This window comes from Triticum urartu, chromosome 1 (genome assembly GCF_003073215.2).
Source record: "Triticum urartu cultivar G1812 chromosome 1, Tu2.1, whole genome shotgun sequence".
In the NCBI taxonomy this organism is placed as follows: domain Eukaryota; kingdom Viridiplantae; phylum Streptophyta; class Magnoliopsida; order Poales; family Poaceae; genus Triticum; species Triticum urartu.
Genome location: NC_053022.1, coordinates 305459498 through 305470858, shown reverse-complemented (window position 1 = coordinate 305470858; position 11361 = coordinate 305459498). Strand labels below are relative to the sequence as shown.

The 11361-nt window shown below is 42.7% G+C and overlaps 1 long non-coding RNA gene across 1 annotated transcript; it reads left to right on the top strand.

The window, feature by feature from the left end:
* Nucleotides 1-8992: 8992 nt before the first annotated feature.
* Nucleotides 8993-9607, top strand: LOC125532798. The gene is made up of 3 exons (XR_007294176.1): nt 8993-9012; nt 9144-9359; nt 9531-9607. It is a non-coding gene; the product is annotated as an uncharacterized LOC125532798 (long non-coding RNA).
* Nucleotides 9608-11361: the final 1754 nt, after the last annotated feature.

Below are 11361 nucleotides of genomic sequence, written 5' to 3'. Positions count from 1 at the left end.
AATCATCATTAGTACTATGGATATTCAAAGAGTTCATACTAATAACATTGCAATCATGCTCATCATTCAAAGATTTAGTGCCAAACATTCTAATGCATTCTTCTTCTAACACTTTGGCATAGTTATCGGAATCCTTATTTTCATGAAAGATATTGAAAAGATGAAGCATATGAGGTACCCTCAATTCCATTTTTTGTAGTTTTCTTTTATAGACTAAACTAGTGATAAAACAAGAAACAAAAAGATTCGATTGCAAGATCTAAAGATATACCTTCAAGCGCTAACCTCCCCGGCAACGGCGCCAGAAAAGAGCTTGATGTCTACTACACAACCTTCTTCTTGTAGATGTTGTTGGGCCTCCAAGTGCAGACGTTTGTAGGACAGTAGAAAATTTCCCTCAAGTGGATGACCTAAGGTTTATCAATCCGTGGGAGGCGTAGGATGAAGATGGTCTCTCTCAAGCAACCCTGCAACCAAATAACAAAGAGTCTCTTGTGTCCTCAACACACCCAATACAATTGTATTCTGTATAGGTGCACTAGTTCGGCGAAGAGATGGTGATACAAGTGCAATATGGATGGTAGATATAGGTTTTTGTATTCTGAAAATATAAAAACAGCAAGGTAGCAAGTGGTAGAAGTGAGAACATATGGTATTGCAATGCGTTGAAACAAGGCCTAGGGTTCATACTTTCACTAGTGAAAGTTCTGTCAACAATAATAACATAATTGGATCATATAACTATCCCTCAACATGCAACAAAGAGTCACTCCGAAGTCACTAATAGCGGAGAACAAACGAAGAGATTATTGTAGGATACAAAACCACCTCAAAGTTATCCTTTCTGATCGAGCTATTCAAGAATCCGTAATAAAATAACACGAAGCTATTCTTTCCGTTCAATCTATCATAGAGTTCCTACTAGAATAACACCTTAAGACACAAATCAACCAAAACCCTAATGTCACCTAGATACTACAATGTCACCTCAAGTATCTGTGGCTATGATTATACGATATGCATCCCACAATCTCAGATTTATCTATTCAACCAACACAAAGAACTTCAAAGAGTGCCCCAAAGTTTCTACCAGAGAGTCAAGACGAAAACGTGTGCCAACCCCTATGCATAAGTTCACGAGGTCACGAAACTCGCAAGTTGATCACCAAAACATACATCAAGTGGATCACGTGATATCCCATTGTCAACATAGATAAGGACATGCAAGACATACATCAAGTGTTCTCAAATCCTTAAAGACTCCATCTGATAAGATAACTTCAAAGGGAAAACTCAATCCATCACAAGAGAGTAGAGGGGGAGAAACATCATAAGATCCAAATATAATAGCAAAGCTCGCGATACATCAAGATCGTGCCGACTCAAGAACACGACAGAGAGAGAGAGAGAGATCAAACACATAGCTACTGGTACATACCCTCAGCCCCGAGGGAGAACTACTCCCTCCTCGTCATGGAGAGCGCCGGGATGATGAAGATGGCCGCAGGAGAGGGATTCCCCCCTTCGACAAGGTGCCAGAACGGGTCTAGATTGGTTTTCGATGGCTACAGAGGCTTGCGGAGGCAGAACTCCCGATCTAGGTTTCTTTCTTGAAGTTTTGGGTTATATAAGAGGTGTTGGAGTCGGGGACAAGTCAGGGGGGTCTCCGGGCTGTCCACGAGGCAGGGGGCGCGCCCAGGGTGGGCGCGCCCCCCACCCTCGTGGGCAGCCCGGGACTCTTCTGGACCAACTCTTTTACTCCATGTCCTTCTTCTGGTCCAAAAATAAGCTCCGTGAAGTTTCAGGTCAATTGGACTCTGTTTGGTTTTCCTTCTCTGTGAAACTCAAAAACAAAAAAAATAGAAATTGGCATTGGGCTCTAGGTTAATAGGTTAGTCCCAAAAATCATATAAAATAGCATATAAATGCATATAAAACATCCAAGATTGATAATATAATAGCATGGAACAATCAAAAATTATAGATACGTTGGAGATGTATCAAGGCCGAATTGGGAGGACCCCAAGTAGGATTCCTCCTACTTGGGGCGTCCCCTTGGTTGCCTCTCCTCCCCTCCAACCTATATATATGAAGGGGTGCACCGCTAGAACACACAACAAACATTGTTAGCCATGTGCGGCGCCTCCCTCCACAGTTTACGCCTCTGGTCATATTGTCGTAGTGCTTAGGCGAAGCCCTGCGCAGATCACTTCACCATCACCGTCACCATGCCGTCGTGCTGATGAAACTCTCCCTCGACACTTTGCTGGATCAAGAGTTCGAGGGACATCATCAAGCTGAACGTGTGCATAACTCGGAGGTGCCGTACGTTCGGTGCTTGATCGGTCGGAACGAGAACAAGTTCGACTACATCAACCGAGTTGTCAAACGCTTCCGCTTTCGGTCTACGAGGGTACGTGGACACACTCTCCCCCTCTCGTTGCTATGCATCTCCTAGATAGATCTTGCGTGAGCGTAGGAATTTTTTTGAAATTGCATGCTACATTCCCCAACATTTACAACTTAGTTTTTTTATGTATGCAACTTAGCAACCATGTTAACCACCTATTACACTACTGCATACAACTAATTAGGAGGCTACTAGGTGAATTCAGTTACACACATGGTGCAATTCATCTAGCATCAAAGTGGCTCATGTTTAGCACTAAAGTCGCCTCATCTAACATCAAAGTTGCTTTTGAACAAAAATCATCAAAACATGTGCATATGAGATCTAGTTTTAAGAGCTCGTCATGAGAAACTCAATGGTGAAAACAAATCATAATTCCGACATGTGGTTTAAAGTTATAGCTTTTTGAATTTTCTAATACCAGAATTAATGCATGTTACATCATCGTTGGGTTCAGATGGTGGATTAGATGAGGTGGAGAAAAATCAGCATACTGTAGCTGAGGCGTGAGTAATTAGCTAACTCAAAATTAATAATGGGGCGTGTGTCTTCTAGTGGTAATTCTACTCAATTGACAACCGTAATTTATCAAATACCACCTCAATCAAGGAAAAACAACATAGCGACTGTGAAATTTTGGAAATTAGCTTGAATAAACTAATAAGGGTTTTTATCGGTTATTCCACTAGTTGTGTCTCAATACTTAGTTTTGCCATTAGAAATTATAACTATTCAAAAATGCCATCGCTCCATGAGATTTTTTCTCAAAAACGCCATTAGATATCTCAAAAATTTCATTGTTCCATTAGATGTTTGCTCAGAAATGCCATTAGACATCGTTATTGTCAGGTAAAACTCATTGAGCATGTTAGATGACAAAAATAACCCTATACCCACATGTCAGCTCTCTCTATCTCACAATAATAAGTGTGGACCCCACTTGTTTGGAGTGAGCAAGCGAATAATTTTAAAGAAAATAAGAATGCTGTTGGGATCAAGTGGGACACACACTTTATTGTAGTGAGATAGAGGGAGAGTTGACATGTAGCTTTATAGGTATTTTTGGTCATTATGATATGGCAAACGAGATTTGAGCTGACAATCATGGTGTTGAGTGGCATTTTTAAGCATGCACCTAACAAAGCGATGACATTTTTGAGTAGTTGAAATTCCTAGTGGCAAAACTGAGTAGTGAGACACAACAAGTGGCATAAATGATAAAAACCCAACCCGATATTCACCGAAACCCTTCCGGTGACCCCAAAATGCTTTCGAAACCTCTCGGAAATATTCTGGATATTAATGAAGCAATTCCATAACTATATTCTTATCACTCATGTCACACTAACACTTGGTAGATCATGATTACCTTAAGCTTGTGACCTCGTAGGTTCGATAAATCATAGACATCAACAAAAGCCCTTCATTCAATGACCGATAGCGGAACCATGGACATCCATATCGATCCCTATGATTACACGAATGATATTCAAATGAACCTTTGGTTATCATGTGATGTCCCCTTTGCTTCGTGATATTTTACAAAACCCGGTGTGCATGGGTATCTTGAGTCATCTTCATGCTCACTGTACCGTTGCTTCCGTTACCAGTTTTGTTCTTCTGTCTCGTTAACGTGTTCCCAGATCCCTATGATGTAATCACCTATGTCGGGCCTAACGATGATGGATGCCGTCAGGCCGATAGGGCCCTAAGAATATCTCTCCATCATTAGAGGAGCAAATCCCACTCTCGAGCTATCCAGTTACTTGTCAAACTTTCCGTGAACCTATAAGTTATCGTTATGATCACCTTGTTACAGATGACGTTTGAGCAATCCCAAAGCCCATAGTGTGGTAGGAAGTGACCGAGACACTCTCATGGTCCGAGGAACTAAAACACATGCTAACACTTTGTGTTACAACAAATGATTTTAGGCGATATAATCACAAAGTATAACATACAAGTTTGGGTCGATTCAATATGATCATTCCTCTAACTTCATACCCTCAATGTTATTTTAGGACTATCATTACACTTAACGATATCATAAGATTCAGAAATCTTGATCATCAACAGCACTTGAGCCAGTCTTAGAGGTGATACCGGGAACCTATTGTTTACCATTTATCATTTTACACGTGCATATGAGATTTTCACTGAATCGCATATTCCAGGATCATAACAGTTATAGCATGAAATACAATCTCTTAATTATGAATATGGAACTATAATAATACAAATATTATTGCCTCTAGGTCATATTTCCAACAAGAAGCGACCCACTGCCTTGCGACCAACGCCAGGAGCTCTTTCCTATGGTGGAGGCCGGGTGGAGCCAAGAGATATGTCCTAGGGATGCAGCAGGCTGGGAGGAAGAGTACGACGACATGTGGGAGTGGGAGTCTGATACGTCCATTTTGCATCATGTTTACCTACTGTTATTTATATTGTTTTTATGTATAATAATGCTGTTTTGAGTATTTCTAATGCATTTTCTATCATACTATGCAAGGTACACACAAAGAGGGAGAATACCGGCAGCTGCAAATCTGGACCTGAAAAATCTACGTTAGGCTATCATACGTCTCCAACGTATCTATAATTTTTGATTGTTCCATGCTACTATATATTCTGTTTTGGATGTTTAATGAGCTTTATTATACACTTTTATATTATTTTCGGAGGGGGCATCAATCACGGAGGGCCTCTACATAAACTCCACGGCCTCTCCGATGATGTGTGAGTAGTTTACTTCAGACCTTCGGGTCGATAGCTATTAGCTAGATGGCTTCTTCTCTCTCTTTGGATCTCAATACAAAGTTCTCCTCGATCTTCTTGGAGATCTATTCAATGTAACTCTTTTTGCGGTGTGTTTGTCGAGATTCGATGAATTGGTTTATGATCAAGTCTATCTGTGAACAATATTTGATTCTTATCTGAAACCTTTTATGTATGATTGGTTATCTTTGCAAGTGTCTTCGAATTATCAGTTTGGTTTGGCCTACTAGATTGATCTTTCTTGTAATGGGAGAAGTGCTTAGCTTTGGGTTCAATCTTGCGGTGCTCGATCCCAGTGACAGAAAGGGAAACAACACGTATTGTATTGTTGCCATCGAGGATAAAAAGATGGGGTTTATATTAATCTCCCGTCAACTTTCTATTACCGTTTATTTTGCAATCTTTACTTTCAATCTATATCATAAAAATACCAAAAATATTTATCTTATCATTATTATCTCTATCAGATCTCACTCTCGTAAGTGACCGTGAAGGGATTGAAAACCCCTTTATCGCGTTGGTTGCGAGGTTCTTATTTGTTTATGTAGGTACGAGGGACTTGCGCGTGGCCTCCTACTGGATTGATACATTGGTTCTCAAAAACTGAGGGAAATACTTACGCTACTTTGCTGCATCACCCTTTCCTCTTCAAGGGAAAACCAACGCAGTGCTCAAGAGGTAGCAAGAAGGATTTCTGGTGCCGTTGCCGGGGAGTCTACGCACAACTCAAGACATACTGATAATCCCCAAGTGCAAGGAATCATCGTAGCAATTTCCAAAGGTGGAAGTGATAAGTATGGAGTGTCGAACCCACAAGGAGCTAAAGGTAAGATCAATATTCTCTCAAGCCCTATCTGCCACTGATACGACTCTACGTACACCGAACGTTTGCCTCCAACTAGCAACGATAAATAAAACTACGTTGTGGGTATGAAGAGGATAATTTTGTATGATATCGGAGAGCTAAAATATAAAAGTAGGGGCTGTTAACATAAAGTTAGAATATATTACTAAGTATTATAAATAGCGAGTGTGGAATAATGGTGGATCGGTGTGCGGACTTGTCCTAGGCAATCGTTCACAAGAACGGTAATCACTATTGCAGTTTCATATGAGGGAGAGGCATAAGCTAACATACTTTATCTACTGGGATCATATGCACTTATGATTGGAACTCTAGCAAGCATCCGCAACTACTAAAGATCATTAAGGTAAAACCCAACCATAGCATTAAAGCATCAAGTCCTCTTTATCCCATATGCAACAACCCCCTTACTCGGGTTTGTGTTTCAGTCACTCACGCAACCCACTATAAGCGAATCATAAACGTATTGCAACACCCTACAATGGGAATCCCTCACGCTTGCGTGACACGGAGGGCACCATAGGACAGCACCAAAGTAAAACATACAACTCATACCAATCTAGATCATCAATCAACCCAAAGACAAAAGATATCTACTCAAAACATCATAGGATGGCAACACAACATTGGATCATAATATGTGGCATAAAACACCATGTTAAAGTAGGGATTACAGCGGGGTGCGGGAGAGTGGACCGTGTAAAAGAGATGATGATGGTGATGTTGATGAAGACGATCACCGCGGCGATGATTCACCTCCCGATGGCACTCCGGTGCCACCGAGAGAGAGGAGGAGAGGTTCTCCCCCTTGTGCTTCCTCCTCCATGGACTCCCCCCTAGATGGGGAGAGGTTCCCCCTCTGGTCCTTGGCCTTCATGGTGATGATGGCCCCTCCGAGATCCTCGTCCATGCCCTCCGGTGATGATGGCCCCCTCTGGTAGGGTGCCAGAGAGGGCCTAGATTGGTTTTCGGTGGCTACGGAGGCTTCTGGTGGCGGAACTCCCGATCTAGGTTTCTTTCTGGAAGTTTTGGGTTATATAAGAGGTGTTGGAGTCAGGAACAAGGCAGGGGGGTCTCCGGGCTGTCCACGAGGTAGGGGCGCGCCTAGGGGGGGTGGGCGCGCCCCCACCCTCGTGGGCAGCCCGAGACTCTTCTGGCCCAGTTCTTTTACTTCCTGGCCTTCTTCTGGTCCAAAAATAAGCTCCGTCAAGTTTCAGGTCAATTGGACTCCATTTGGTTTTCCTTTTCTGCGATACTCTAAAACAAGGAAAAAACGGGCTCTAGGTTAATAGGTTAGTCCCAAAAACCATATAAAATAGCATATAAAACATCCAAGGTTGATAATATAATAGCATAAATTATAGATACGTTGGAGACGTATCATCATCCCCAAGCTTAATTCATTCTCGTCCTCGAGTAGGTAAATGATAAAAGAAATAATTTATGAAGTGTAAATGCTAGCAAGTGCATAAGTTTCATCAATGATAGTTCCAATCACTTTTTCTAGCATCATTATATATCATAACAGTAGCTCATTTCCATAAAACTTTTCATGATCAAGTAACAAGCTATTCACATGTTAAAGTATAGATCATAAACTCTCTTGAAACTAACAAACTATATTCTCAGTCATCAAACAATTGCAATTCATCTTATTTTCAGGAAGGGTCTATGTCAGAGCTTTGATTTAGCAAATTCCACATACTCAACTATCATTTAGTCTTTCACAATTGCTGACACTCACGTGATATTTATGGGTTCAAAGTTTTAATCGGACACAGAGAAAGATAGGGGCTTATAGTTTTGCCTCCCAACGTTTTACCTCAAAGGGTAATGTCAACAACAATAGTTCATGAAAACTTACATCCAATTGGATATATATATATATAGGAAAAAGCAAACCTATGAAGCTTCGCTGTGGCGGCTGCAATCACGAGCACCCACTCGTGTTGGGATCTGTCCCGTCCCCTTACCTCTTTTGTATTTTTGTTTTATAAGTAGTTTGATACTTATTTCCTCTTATAGAGAAAAATGGACCATGCTGCATGCGAGAGAATAGTAGTGCGCAGCACTAGGCTGGCACAATGGCAGGCAGGGCCCATCCCGCCTTGGGCTCCAACTGTTCCTGAATGGTTCCTGGTCACAACGGTTCGAAGATGATTTTTTAGTTCTTATAATTTCCTGGAAACACATTTCCTGTGTCATGCTGATTCACTTGGCTATTCACGCACTCCCCCATACCGTTTCGTACTTAGGATTGGGGAGGCCGCACCACCCTAATGTGATGTACTAATGTGATGAACTTTTTAAAATACAAAAAGTAGTGTTTAGATAACGAAACATTGTATAAATATACTAACGTGATATAAGTGTACTAATGTGATGAACTTTGTAAAATCCATTTTTTATAATGAATATTATTACATGGGAGTGTACATTCCCCCCCCCCCAAATCCTAACACCAGATTGATCCCACATTGCGTTTTTCTAAAGCTAATCGCTGGATGGCCATGAACAGGTACCAGCCCTGCGCCGGCCAGCTTTTTTCTATGGTCATGGCTATGCTATCTGATAGACCCGTGAACACTTACCAGCCCTGCGCCGGCCAACTTTTTTCTATGGTCATGCATATGCTATCTGATAGACCCATGAATAGTTACTAGCCTTGCGTGCTGCGCCAGCCACATTGTGGAAAGGAGACCCGTGAGCAACATCAGCACAAACGAGCGGGTGACGCTTGCATCTTTCTTCCCGAGCTCGCCCGCACAAAGGAGAGAAGCCAATAATCGGAGACAGTGTGAGGAACAGATATGATCGCGGCAAGATCATTGTCGTGGAGTCCTGGAGAGCGGGCGGTCTGTTTGGGTATGGGGGAGAACGGCGGTGCTGCACATACTAAATCACCTACTCCGATGCTGCACATACTAAATCGGAGACAGTGACGTCGATGACCTGAAAGGTAAGCCTACTAAATCACTTTTTGCTGCTTGAAATCTTCTGTATGAAACCTTTTTAGCGATTCTTTTCTTACAGACCATTACTTGCAATAGTAGTTATTTCTCTTCACATTGCTCCATCTGATTTTTTTAGGAGAATCTACTCCATCTGATTATTTTGTACTAGATGCATCCACCGGAGACCTGTGTTTGGATCAAACTGAACCAGCACCATGCAGCAAGAACACGACCGGCACTCAGACGATTGATGCGGATCACACGGACAAGGAAAAGGACATCAAACCAGTGGAAGGCGCTAAAACAGACAAAGTGTTCTGGTGGAGGAGGAGGGATGGACAAGACGGCAAAGGTAATACTTGCACTAGGCAACCATTCAACACTACAAAAAAATTTGCCATCAGATTTTTGTAGTCACCTTGATACATCATTTCAGCCTCATATAGTTTATTATCACAACACAGAACACATGATACACTAGCATGGTTTACAAACAAGCTTAGACGTCGTATTAATTTTACAGGAACAGAGAAGGGAAGCCATTCAGAACAGGAGTGGACGGAAGCCCGGGGGCGATCGAGAACGGAAGATGCAGTCAAATGCCCCCCCTCCCGCCGTGGCATCTGTGACACCTGCAAACGCCCCCCTCCCGCCGCCCCACAAAAATACTTTGTTTCCGGATTGTGGGGAAAAGTGCATCCGTACGACCGAGTGGACCGATACAGGACCGCGTTGCATGGCAAAACACATCCGAATCGCGTGGTCCAGATGGTTATTAGTGGTTTGGGTGTCCGTGTTGAAGACCCCCTAATAAAAGAAGAATTTTTTTGGCAAGTCTACATGTGTTTTGTTTTTACCATAATACGACTTTATTCCTCAAATAATAGATCAGTCGTTTACAAGCATATGAGAAATAGAGTCAGGAAGGGTAGAATCCCAAAGTCTACATGGGTTTTTACCACGGTGGGCAGTAGAAAAGACATAGGATTTACTGGAACAAAGTCAGTGCTCAGCCCAAAATAAAACACCTGGCCTGTGGCTCATGGAATCCCAGGTTCAGAGTACATCCAGCCCAAGGGAAGGAGGAGGATCACCGGCCTTCAAAGCAACGCTCCCAAGGGAGAAACGCCACAGAGACGACGTCGTTGCCCGCTTTTGCCCGAAGAGCTCGATCCGGAAGTAGATGAAGCACATGAACACGACGACACCCTCAAGTGGATAGCGACACCCGCAGGCGTCGCTGCTGCCGGCTAGCAAGCACCCACAAGGCTTTCGCCTGTAGCAACACAGCCCATCACCTCCACGCAGCCGGCCAAGGCCGACAAGCACTTCCGCCGCCCCGCACACCCCCGCCGCAAAGTGGCAATTAATGTCGTTGTAGTTCTTCATAGGCCTGCAGAAACAAGTGGCAACATATGTTTTCAGAGTTAGGAATGCAGCAATCGTCCAGCCTGACGAAAAGTGAAGAGAAAGTTCTCTTTTAGTCAAAAACTTGATGGAGTACACTCGGATGTGCGTGTTAGAATCCCACCTCTTTATGTAGCCATTAATGACTATGTAGTCTCCATTGTTGCGTGCGTTGTACAAAAACAATCCAGTTCCAGGTGTGAGGCAAAACAAAAATGACCCTTGCAAAATGACAACAATAAATCCCAAGCGCTTACGCAAGGCCTGCATGTACTCCCCGTCGATTGTTCTAAAAAGCAACAAGAAGTTGTCAGCGTCTAATGAAGGCATGATACTATATTTTTTACAGTTTGCGCGGTGAGGAAAATACCAAATCTTGGCCTCGATAGCCCCAGTGCCATCGTCGAGAATGAAGTTGATCTCTTCTGCCGAGTCCGTATGGTTCCACATCTTACCGAGAAGCCACTCATCCAAATAAAAAATGGCTGCAAGAATTTTATGTCAGATAGGATGAGAAAAACATCAAAACTAGCATATATCGATAGTGCCCCGCCGTGCTCGGCCCAAGGAATTAACATGGAAACTTGCTTGACAGTCTGAGGGACTAAGTTGTTGGGCGGATAAAGGTACTGGAAAACAACCATTGAATTTTTGTCAGCAAATAAAACTTCCGCTCGTAAACAAAAACCCAAGAACACATACACACACCTGTTGGCCGTAGACCGCTGCAAAGAGCGCCGAGAGCATAAGGGAGCAAGATTCTGAATATATATGCAAAACAAGAGTTGGACGGTGGTGTTAGTAATTACACGCTTGAAACCCAATGGAGCGACAATAACTCTGCACTCATTTGTGGATGCATCCCAAAAGCCTCTTTCCTCTGCAAAATCTAGCTCATCATCCGGCAGGTCATCACTAAAAACCGTGCAGAACTATATTCAAATTAC